We start from the raw sequence: 12,885 nt of genomic DNA on the forward strand, positions 1-12,885 counted from the left end.
ATGTTTAATCAACTCCACATGCGGAAGTAATTACAATTTGTAACACTCCCCCTTAATTACAACCATATGACTCAACATAACTCAAACATGACTCAACTATCATTCAAACATGTCTGCTAGTCTATGTCTCAGCTAGGCTTACAATGACCCAAGAATTTTACAATTTTGCATTTTCTTTTTCTCTTCTTCCATATTCTATATCCTCGAAATTTCTTCATTCTCTGTTGAACTTTCTTGTTGTAGGCTTTATTCACTTGTTGCAGCTACAATTTTTCTTTGACTTGTTTTGAACTTGTTTTGAAAAACATTTGGATCATGTCTTCTACACCTGCCTCTTCAAATATTCGTTCAATCATGGACTGCTGCCATAACATTGCATCTTCAAAATATCTTATTTTTTCTGCTTCTTGCGCTTCATATTCCTGACTTTCTTTCTAGCATATTTCTTGAATCCATTACTAAAAAATGGTTTCAATGCATTCATCTTTGTCTTTAGAAACATCCATATCATTATTTTCACTTTCATCTTCAGGTACTACGAATTTTTTCCTATAATTTTCACACTCAAGATCAATATCCACCATTTTATTCAATTCTTTTATTCCAGTTACTTCTTTAAGACTCACATCAATTTGTTCTATTGGTGCCTGAATCCATTCTTCAATGAGCTTCAAATCTGCATCAAATTTATTAACAACCTTCCTTTCAACTTCTACTCCCATGCTATTTTGAACACCTACTTATTAAAAAACAATGTTAAAAACATCTTTAATATGACTCTCTTCAGTGAGATATTTCTTCTCTACATATTCATTCTTTTCAACTACATGGAGGTTGTCTTCCACTGTTATGTTGTTAGTGGATATTCCCATCAAAAAATCTTCAATCACTTTATCTTGTTCTTGATCATCAACTGCTGCTAGGTGACATACTGCTTCATATCTTATTGCTACAATGGCAACTTCAACCTTCAATGTTTCATCAAACATTGTGTTTACCATATCGTCACAATCAATCCCTGTTTCAAAAAAGAAACCACACATATCATCAACGTAATGTTCATCCACACAATGGTGGGATATCCGAGCATGCATATGCTCATTGTCAATTTCATTGACAATTTCATTAACAATTTCAACTTCACCAAATCCATCAGTTGCGGCTGGATTCACCAATTCACATATCACTTTGTAGTCATCATCCACATGTGTCTCATCACAGTGGGATTCACAATCATATGCATCATCCACGTTAGAGTGGAGTCCTTGAGTATTTATTTTCTCTTGCTCTGCTTCACATATAGAGGTTTCATCTTCTCTCTTTGCAATCTTTGTTGCATCTTCTTCATCCATATGCATGCTTGCATAATGGGTTTCAATTTTATGGTCTTGACAACCATCATCCACTTTTGAGTGGGATTCTCCAAGCTCTGTTTTCCTCTCAAAGTCTTGCTCATATACTCTCAGATCTGTGGCTGACTTCTTTGCTTGTGACATAACTTGCTACTGCATGTCACTCTCCTTTGTGCCAAACTCTGCTTCCAAGATCTTCCATGCTTCCTTAGAAGTTGTAGCTTTTGCTACCTTGCACAAACACTTCTCATCCAATGTATGTTTCATAAAATTCAATGCTAAAACATCACATACTGCATCATATGGGTTTAGATTCATACTCAATTAACTCTTTAGCTCTAAGAAAAGTTAGCATCTTGATAACCCACTGATCAAAATATTCGCCTATAAACATAGGAGGTGGTAGCAAATTAAAGCTACACCAATCACCCTCGATTTCTTCTTTGTTTTTTGCTATTCTTCTTAGTTCCTCGGCTGCGGCTTGAACCTCTCTAACCATGGCAACAATCTCTGCCTCTTCTTTTCGATTCCTTTTCTTAGTCTTCTTAAGTCGCGCTTTGCGACCCATGACTGTTGTCATTCCTTTTCTTATAGCTGTTTCGCTGATTGCATGAGGCTATCTTCCATATCGCCCCTAAAAAAATATGATTTTCAATATGTACCCCTCTAAGACAGAGTCTTCACCCAAAAAACTGTCATGCCTAAAAAAAACCAAATAATTTTGTAGACGGATAGACTTTACAAAACCCTAAATTCTTTTGTCAATAAAACCTTGATAGACCCTTTCATAAAATCCCTTAATTATTTTTTATATATATAAAAATATATATATATAATATCTTTACATATAAAAAACAAAAACCTTTATAATAACCCCTTCGCGAATTCAAAAAACACTGTATTAACAGCGGTGTAAAGTTCTTTTAGCAAAACCATTTCAACCACTTCAATATTGTACAATATAACAAATATGTCACTTATAGATTGAAGAAAGTATTTTAATATGGGGCAAAATTTACCGAGGTGACTTTGATACCTTTTAAGCTTTTACTTACCCTGACTTTTACATTCCAGGCTCACGACGATTTCAAATCCAATTCGCTCTAACGCGACCTTGTCCGATGATCCAATGAAATAGACCTGGTTATCTATGGACTGCTCACGACAACTGCAGTCGTGGTCGTCTCACAACTTGACTTCGAATCTTTTATCGAAAAAAATCCAATTCGCTCTAACGCGACCTTGTCCGATGATCCAATGAAATAGAACTTGTTATCTACGGACTGCTTACGACAACTGCGGTTGCGGTCGTCTGACAACTTGACTTCGAATCTTTTATCGAAAAAATTCCAATTCGCTCTAACGCGTCCTTGTCCGATGATCCAATGAAATAGAAGGACCACGTTAGTCCTCTAACGCTTCCAGCTTCGAAGGAAATCAGCTTGTTTCATGAAAAAATATTTCTCTATTCTTTCTTGCGGATCACTGGATTACTGCTGATCCACTCTCTCTTGCTGCACATTTTCGTTGGAAAGGTGGAGGAGGTAAAGAATAAATAATTCACACATAAAATACCAGTGGTGTTATGTTATTGATCACACAAAACATGATGCTTACAATGAACAAGGTGAAAGGTATTTAACCTTTTTTAACTAGTGACTTGACTAAAATACCTTGACATGCACACACACCTATCCGATTTAAGTCACACTCTAAATATGAAATGCACTTAACTCTTCACACATCACTGGACTTGACTCACAGCTCAACACTCAATTAACTAGTTGACTTTCTATGTTTAATCAACTCCACATGCCAGAGTAATTACAATTTCTAACACTATCTTCACTTAACCACTGCAAGAGCAAACAACAAATCTCAAACAGATTTAGATCTAAAACTAGATTCCATAAACATTAAAATAAACCTCAAGAAAAAATATGAAAACGGAACTCCAAATGTTAAAATATCTAAATATCAGAGTGCAAAGTTAAACAATCTTTTAATTCAGAAATCACAAAATAAAGAACTAAGAAAAAACACACTTCATCTTTTAAGAAAATGAACTATACATAAACTTAATTTATGTAATACCAATAAAAATTCTAATTACTTAACAAATAAAATAAGACCCGCACTCAGCGATAAGATCATTACATAAACTTACAAGACTCTTTTATTACAACTCTAACCCTTAGAGAATTTTCCTTTATCTTGGAATAGCCCAATACTGATGGAGATCAAATAACATTCCAACCAAACATTGATGTAACAATCAAAGTAGAATTAGCTCACTGAGGAGTCAAAATAGAAATGTGCTCAGAATCAAAGCCGAACTAGGTGAGGTAAATTTCCTCACAATCAGGTAGATATAAGGCATACAGTACTGGGGATTGCGGTATATTTCTCTGAAATAGAAGCATGTAATAAAACAGCGGAAGATTATAAAACAGAATGTGTGGCAAAAGATTTCGGTTGGATTTTTTGATGGGGCTTGTACTAATAGTCAATGTTGATGTGGTGTCTTCATTGTCATCGAACCTGGCTGGGTGTGTGACAGATATTTATGTTAAGAGTGTGACGGATACCAACAACAAGGCGGAAAAATCATTATTTTATGGGACGTACTTTTCCCTGCAAATTGGTTCATTAGGCTAAATACGATCATGACTCCAGGACTGTTACTTACAGTATTCTTACTTTTTAGTTATCTTACTTGTGATTTTGCAATGTACTGTCTCTGGCATTTTGGTCCTTTTTCCTACACGCTTATTTATCTATAATCAAACCATATAGATAAAGGATTAGTGAGTAATTGTTACAATTACAAGACTTATATTATAGTATCTCTACCTTGATTCTCATCAGGGGTTAAATTTGATGCGAGTATGTTTGTATTTCGCATTTTTATCTATAAAATAAGTTTTAGTTATGTCTGTATTTCTCATTTTTACCTATAAAATACATTTTAGTTTTAAAGCTCCACGTCATGCGCAACTTGCCATTCATTTTCAAAAACGTCATATTGACGGGCATGTTTAAAAATTAAAAGTTAAAAAACCAAAAAAAAATTATATAAATTTATATATATATATTATTTTTTATACCTGTAGGCTGTAAGTTACAATGTGGCGACTGGATTGTTGAATAATTGTTTGTGACTGGATCATGTCAAATGACTCAATGAGACTCGGCACAGTACGAATCTCTCTCCTCATCTCACGAGTTGCTACAGGCTACAGCGGATCTTGACGATGTGGCGATTTGGTTGTGAAATAATTATAATATTAATAATGACAGCGACTGGATTGTTGAATAATAATTACTATAATTCAGAACTTTTTGGAACGATTATGGCATTTTTAATATGGTGTGAATCTGTAACAGTGTAACCTTATAAATTTATAATCTCCAGACTCCAGCCGGGGCAACTTGCAAGTTTAGCGTTCATTGACAAAGTACAGTGATCGGATGGCTATCAGATCTATGGATTTTGCATTCAATTCGCATTCAACTCACATTCATGTTTACCACTTGAGCATTTAGAATGAAACTTACCATTGTTACCAGTTACCAACTTACCACTTAAAAACTTTAATATATACAAGATTCCATTAACGAGTCCTGTCGCGGCCCGCGGGGAAATAATCCATCGCTTAAAGCTTTATCGTCAATTTACCACCGAATCCCGATCACTTGTGAATCTGTGATGTGTTGTAGCCTGTAAGTTGTAACATCTTACCTCAATATTCCATATGAAGAGAGCAAAAACACTGATGACTATGACAACGAATGATAGTAGACGCGCCATGGGAAAATAAACAAAAGCACCTGCAAGCTGCAACAGCTGCTTAGTCACTCCACTGAGTTGATATGAGGTTATGAGGAGGAGCATTATATAGCATATGGTGTAAGTCGCAGAGGACTACCTGTTAACCTAGCGTAGCATTGTTTGGTTGGTCGATTCATTGAAAATTTAAACAAAAAACTTCGGGTAAGCGTGCTCAATTGCCGCGGACAATGAAGAGTCCCAGCTCTCAGTTGGATTTTCATTAAAAAAATACAATTCTGGGAATGTATGCTCGAGGCCCCCAGTCGTCAACTATACAGATACTTTTGTGCCAGAGACGCTACACACAGTTAAAACCAACATCAACCCCAACAGCGTTCTCGTCGTGTGTCTAGTGCGATTTCTGTTGAGTTTTCAGCGTCTGTCATCAGTTTATATACATCGTCGTGGCAGAAGAGCAGTGCCCAACTTAAATTTTGCGTTGCCAGGTTTTTGAAATCCCTCCCTCTCTCTCTGTACAAATAAAAACTACACTGTTATAGCTGGTAATTTCTTGAAGTGATTCATGGATGATATAATTGTGTGGTGCCAAATTTTACATAATATTGAGTAAACAAATTAGGAATTCAAATGTGAATTAGTGGAAGACATAAACTGAGAAGAAAAAATTACAAACTAAGCACAATATCATAAAACCGCAAGGGATAGTCAGCCTATCGATAAAACATCCAGAAATTGATATAGGCTATAAAACTTACATTGGATAGAACCTAGTTGAGAACTTAATCAGTTTCTGACCTCCACGGGTGTGGCCTCTAAACAAAATATTGACAAAAACCTGAACTCCTACTACAGAAAATAGAGGAATAACCCAAACTATAATATAATAGAGAGATGGAAAATTTAAAATTATTACCAGTGTGACAAGGCACACAGGTAAGGTGCCACGGTAAGGTGGAAAGATCGAAGCCTACAACTTTCCATAAGCATCTAGAAGCCTAATGCATTCGGATGCCTTCAACGGAAAATTTATGAGCCACTCGACATGAATGGTAGTGAGAAAGTAGTCGATAAATATACCATAAGTGGATTTGTGAAAAGGTAGGGTTTGGAAGGTAAATATTGACTGTCAATTCCCATAGCTCATTTCCAGCGTTGATGGAATAGATAGTGCGCACATGTGTTCACATGGACCCAAGTTGGATGTGTCTTTGTGAAGGTTAGTTTATCTGGCGCTGTTGTCCGTCTGCTTTTAGTGTAATATTAGTCCCTGATTTTTTTTAGTTTCTTTTTGGTTGGCCATGAATGAAATCTTCTATTTCAAAATTCCAAAATTGTAAATAGGACAATGACAGAATGTTGAATCAATTAATATGTTGTTGAATTCTGAATGTATTTAGAATAGAAGTGGTATTTAAATTGTTAAATTTTTTGTGAAATTTGATGAGTTAGATTTCTCACTGTAATAAATTGTATATGTAAAAGTTTTTTATATCAATTCATGTAAAAGTTTGTTATATCATTTTTGATGAATTGGATAAATGTCCTTGTAACAGCTCTGTTATATTGTTTAGTTTTGGATTTTTGTTGTAAAATTTCATTTGTTGGATTAGTTAATTGAATTTGTTAAAGATGTATTTTTATAATTTTATTAAATGATTTATTTAGATTTATTTTTAGCGTTTGGGATTTTTAGCAGGATACCAGTGCAAGATTATTTTTTTAATATGGTTTTAGTTGATGAAATGAAATTCATATATACTAAATACTTTATTTTTATTATATAGGTATTATATATAAAAAATGTCTTCAAAAAAGGGAATCAAATTTCTATCAAAAAAAAATTTGGATGGTCTAATACATCTCAAGCTTCATTGCCTGATAAAGAAGATCATGATTTTGATCTAAATGAAGATTTAGATGTCTTGGGGCATAATGAAGAATATGATATCTTGGAGCATAATGAAAAAAGTGATGAAGAATTTCACCACGGAGAACCTAGCACCCAAAAGAAAAGAAAAATGAAAGTAAAAAGATAGTTTCGTGATCAGTGGAAAACTAAGTATAAGTGGTTGAGGCAAAGCATGAAGAAAAACAGTTATGAAATGCATATATTGTGAAATGCATAAGGCAATGGGGCCATGGGGAATTGGGACTAGTTGCTCTACATTGCAGCATGATTCTATAATTGTTCATGCTAATTCAAGCATTCATAAACTCTCACAGGGAAAGTGGATATGTGGAAATGAGAAGAAGGTGAAGTCTATTACAGAACACATTGCATGCATTGATGATATGAACAAAGAAAGAGTCATCACTACTATGAAATTAGTATATTGGATGGTGCAAGAGGATCTACCACTTTCAAAATATGAATCTCTTTGTTTGCTTACAATGTCTTTACACACGCCAAATATGCCAAAGAACAAAGAGTACACATTATATACAAATCACATGGCTGCAAAAAAATTCCTTTTTGCTATATCTAAGTACCTTGAAGAGCTACAAACTTCCAAAATGCTAGATAGCCCTTTTTTTCATTGATGTTAGATGAAAGTACAGACCGTAGTTTAGAAAAACATCTTGTGGTTTATGCCACGTTTTTAAACTCAAAAGGATTGGGTCCTCCAATTTCACAGTTTTTAAAGCTCATAAATGTTTGCGATGGAAGAGGGAAAACAACTTATGATGCAATCAAACATTTAATGGAATCAAGGGGCCTTTCAACAGAAAGATTGATAGGAGTTTCTACAGATGACGCTTCTTCAATGGTTGGTAATGAAAATGGTTTTATCACTTTCTTGAAGAAAGATGTACCTAATCTTGTAGGTGTTCATTGCATTGCTCATCGTGAAGCCTTAGCTGCATCAGATGCTTCAAAAAAAATACCTGAATTATTATTTGTTGATAAATTAGCAAATAAGGTATATTTTTGGCTGCAAAATTCTACGAAAAGAAATAGTCAACTTATTGCTCTACAAGAACTTATGCAACTTGAAACTCTTCAAGCTCTTCAAATCCATGGAGTTAGATGGCTTTCAAGGGGACAAGTCATTGAAAGACGTGTTGCACTTATGCCTCCCATATTAACATTGTGGAAAAATGAAAGAAAAGACTCATGGTATGATAAGGCAAGAATATTTTCAGTACAATTTTGTTTACATATGCTTGCAGATATAATGTGTGAATTAAACAAGTTGAACAAGCAATTCCAAGAAGAGTACATTGATGTCAGCTCTTTAGGGGCAGCGATAGATGTCACGGTAAACACTTTGAAAAGGTGGTTTTTAAGAAGCAATACATTTGCAGATGGCACATGTTATTTATCTAAATTTATAGATGCCTCTAAATTTGGCTTTCTAGAAATTTGTGATAAGGAGGGGCTTGTTCACAAGCATGAATTATGATTTGTAGCAATTCCACATGCATATGTTGATTGTGTTGATATACAAAAACAATCATGGAAACCGTGTATTGAAGGTTCAATAGAAAGTTGCAAACAACTTGCAAAAGATTATGTTCAAGCTCTCGTAGAGAATTTGAACGCAAGATTCCATGATCTTGCATTTTTCAACTCAACAAGATTGTTTAGCCCTTACCATTATTTAGAGGATGTTCATGGCAGAGAACGAAATTCAAAGCGTTGGCTCGAAAAGATTTTTCAACACTTACAACATCCTTATTATCAAAGTAAAGAAAACAAAACTACATTTGATTTTGAGGCTTGTTTGAAAGAGTTGCATCCATTTGTTGACACTCTTCGTGTTAATTGCGAGGGATCATCCATGAAAGATGCATGGAGGATTTTTTATGTTACAGGGTTGCATACAAATTTTCCTCACATGTCAAAATTATGGCAGGCGATACTTACTATTCCTGCAAGTACAGTTGCTTGTGAGAGAGGATTCTCAAGACAAAACATAATAAAGGATGTCTGAAGAACAAAGCTATCATTAGTTGCATTGGATGCCTTGATGCATGTGTCTCTAACAAGGCTTGATTCATCGATGGTGGAATGGGATAGGGTATCTGACATCTGGAAAGATGCTAAAGAAAGGAGAACCTTAAATATTTGAAGTTTTTGCTTTTATTTTTATTTTTATTTTTCTAATAGTGGTGTTTTGACAATTATCTTTTTTGGTGAAACTGTCCAAAATTTAGTTTGTGTACATGGCGATATTGAATCTACTTTTTGAACATTTACATAGTTCATGCACATTGTGTTTTTGGTTTGAAAATTATTTCACAACTATTGTTCTTTTATTATACAATTTGAAATTAGATGAAACTTGTAGGAATAAATTTTAAGTCATATGATGCGCAGTTTAAAAATAAAAACGTTATAAAAAAAATTCTTGGACGGATAGGATCACCCGTCAAATTTAATCCCTGATTCTCATATTTTGTAAAAGACAGTTTTCCCTCGGGGAATGATTCTTTCATCCGTAAAATAACTCCCCCAGGTAATCAATCTCGTAACATAATAGAAGCACATAATTCAAACCAGATCTAGCTGTACTAAACTCGTGCAATGATCTCTTCACATAATAGAAGTACATAATTCAAACCGGATCTAGCTTTAGTAAACTCTAAGTGCAATGGGATTATCCCAACAACAATTTTAGCACTGAAATTAACCTCCTGACATGATAGAAGTACCTCTTACAACCTGAACTGGTTGAGGTAACTCCACATTAACAAAGTGAGATAATCTGCTTACATAGTCAGAAATGCATTATTCTAAGCATTAAAATTTATAGCGACCCTCTAGAAGGTATGGTTGTCTGTACGAACTGCGGAGATGAAACGGGAGATTTGTTGACAGAGTCGTTGAAAGGACTGAGATTTGGGTCGGAGTATATAGAAGCCGTGCTCTTCTTCCTCCACCACCACAACCTCAACGCTTTTCCCGTTCTGCTTCAACAACTCACTGTACTCGTGACCCCGATCTCTCAGAATATCTCTGCCACCGATGGCCACCAGCAACGGAGGCATCGAAATCTCTTCCAGCTTTGGCGCTCCGGGGCTCCAAGGGTTGCTGAATGGATGATCTCTGTTGCTGCCCAGTGGGAGAGACAGCCGCCAAAAGGCGTCGGTCAGCTCCAGACTGAGAACCGCGTCTCGCGGGCACTCGCTCTCCGACCGTGTGCGTTGCTCGGCGCCAAAGAAGGGCTGAATCAGTATCGACCCTCTCAACCTGATGGGGCTCCATGCTTCAACACCGCCACGCAGCGCCACAACGTGATGTGCGATGTTGGCGCCAGCGCTGTCTCCGATCAGATACACAGCGGAAAAGTCCGCGTAGGACTCGAGCCACGCGTCTTGTTCGAAGTCTCCTCCGGCTCCCGCATGTGAGCTCACCCACTGGAGTGCCGTGATGCAGTCGTCGTAGGCGGCGGGGAGGCGGTGCTCCGGAGCCAATCTGTAAGCCACGGAGACAACGATCGCACCTACAGTCGCCGCCAACGTCTGACAGAAGTTGTGATACTCCGGCAGGGAGGGGGAGGCGAGGCAGAAACCGCCGCCGGGGAAATACACCATTACCGGGAGGCGGCGCGTTTGTGGGTGCTGTTGGAGGTGAGACGGGGGCAAGTAGAGTCGAACCCACAACCCCAGCCTCTCATTCAACACCGCGTCTTTACTCGTGACCTCAGTTTCCGCTTCTGTTTGCACGAAATAGTTGCATAACATTTGGAAGAGTCGGTGATCTTCTTGAGATAAAAGTGTGCCATCTCTGTGCACCTTAACAACTCCTCCAACATTCTCCAGTACTTCTTCCATTAAAACCGCGATGCCCAAACGTTTTCCTTTCCTCACCACTGATATTCTATCTCCCCGCTCTGTCCTCGTTATTTGTTTCTCAACAAAAACTACTCAATTTTCTTTAGGCAGAATGCTATCCAGCATGTCGTTGCAAAGCTTCTGAAAGGCAGACTAGTTGGGAAGGGATTTCATGTGCTACTGTTAAAATACCACCCAATCAACCGCTCGCTTCTTTACTTCTGGCTGCTTTTTGGGTAATTTGCTTCTCAATTTATTGTTGTAATAACGTCTGCATCAATGCACTAGCTCAATAGAAGATACAACGAATCTACTAGATAAAAAAAGTATGCAAAGTCCATTTATTACATATGTATGAAGGCATGATGAAATACTATGAATGTAATTAGGTGGTTAGATATATATAATTAGGTGGTCTTGATTGTTCTTCAGTGTTTGTTGTTTGAAAACGACCTTGGTGGACTTTATTGGGTTAATAGGGAAGATGTAAAATTATGTCTCGTAATTATTGTAATTATCATGGTAGTTACGATGATAACGATAACGATGTTTTTTTTAATGTGCTTCTAAAATATTTATCAAAATAAGGAGGAGAAAATAAAATAATCAGAAGTAAATTTAAATAGGATATGAATTTGGATGTATAAATTATAATTAAAGGTAATATTATTAAAAAAAGCAAGCTCGTATAAAAAGATTTTTATTAATATAAAAGGTTTTACAATGATAATATATGATTATCAAAAAAGTTGGCCACATAAACAAGCTTAAGTATGGTCAACAAAGTATAAAACAGATATAGAAAATGAAAAATAGAGTCATTGAAATTATCTATTTTGGGGTTGATAACCGTGTGTTTTTTCTTTCCTTTCTTTTTTGCTACTTTGATCCAACTTTCTGGAGGTGTGGCTACAAGAATTACCTTAATATTGTTTTGACAAGCTAAGGAGGCTTCCTTGTCAAGGTCTGAGGAGGCTCATTCATGGGCATGCTTCATGGCACATGTCGAAGCATTTTTACTGACTTCTCATCTCGCTCGCAAAACTTGGATCTCTTGATCTCCTTCACGGGGCTTTTGAAGATTTGAATTTTGGGCCTCATCTAATGAGAGCATGTTGTAATCAGACTCATCATCTTCCTCATGTGAGAAAGACGAATCCTCCTCGTGTCGAGGAGGCAAGTTGCATGGCTTCCATGCTTTAGATCTGGGCTTTTGTTTAACTGGTTTTTGAGAATAAGAGTTCAGAAGATGACACATTTGATGGCAAAGTCAACACTGAAAAGTATTGTTCTCATAGTCGAGTGAAAATCTCCTATTTTAAAATTAATTTTGTTAAGAAAGCCTTTGTTGATGTCAATTTCTACGAAGATCTTGTTGTAGGTGAAGATGCCACACTAGCTTCATGAGGGATATTGTTAAACAAAGCAAAACAAAGGAAGACAAACAAGAATTATTGAGAAAACTAAGAGGAGCTCACAAGTGACGATCACCTGGAGCCTACCTCGTGCAGAACGCTCCACACGTCTTTTCACATTCATCTCAATAATAAATACATTACAAGCAATTAGGGACTCATAACTACATGACTAAAATATAGCAACTAAATCCTATGAATAGAAAACTATGTAACTAAGGAGAACCTTCTCCATTAATTTCTAACACTCCCCCTTAATGGAGAAAGGGTTCTTAAACACACCCATCATGTCCCTAAACAAATCATACTTTAGTCGTCCTAGAGGCTTAGTGAATATATCAGTTACATAATCACATGAATTACAGTATTCAACACATATTTCCTTTTACTCACTACTACACCAAGGGCACTTTTGAGACATTTTTTTGAGACAAAACAAATCTTTTGTCTCAAAAACTCATTTTTTATTTTACATTAAAAATTAATATCAATTGATTTGTCTCAAATATAAGGTTTAAGACAAAAATAGGTTGAGACGAAAATATTT

At 36.1% G+C, this 12,885-nt stretch overlaps 1 pseudogene; it reads right to left on the reverse strand.

Moving 5' to 3' along the window:
* Positions 1-9,506: 9,506 nt before the first annotated feature.
* On the reverse strand, positions 9,507-11,183 carry LOC149185081 (strigolactones hydrolase CXE15 pseudogene; annotated as a pseudogene).
* Positions 11,184-12,885: the final 1,702 nt, after the last annotated feature.

The sequence above is a fragment of the Pinus tabuliformis genome, chromosome 3_2 (genome assembly GCF_031772625.1).
Source record: "Pinus tabuliformis cultivar Carrire ecotype Pingquan chromosome 3_2, CPIR1, whole genome shotgun sequence".
NCBI lineage: Eukaryota > Viridiplantae > Streptophyta > Pinopsida > Pinales > Pinaceae > Pinus > Pinus tabuliformis.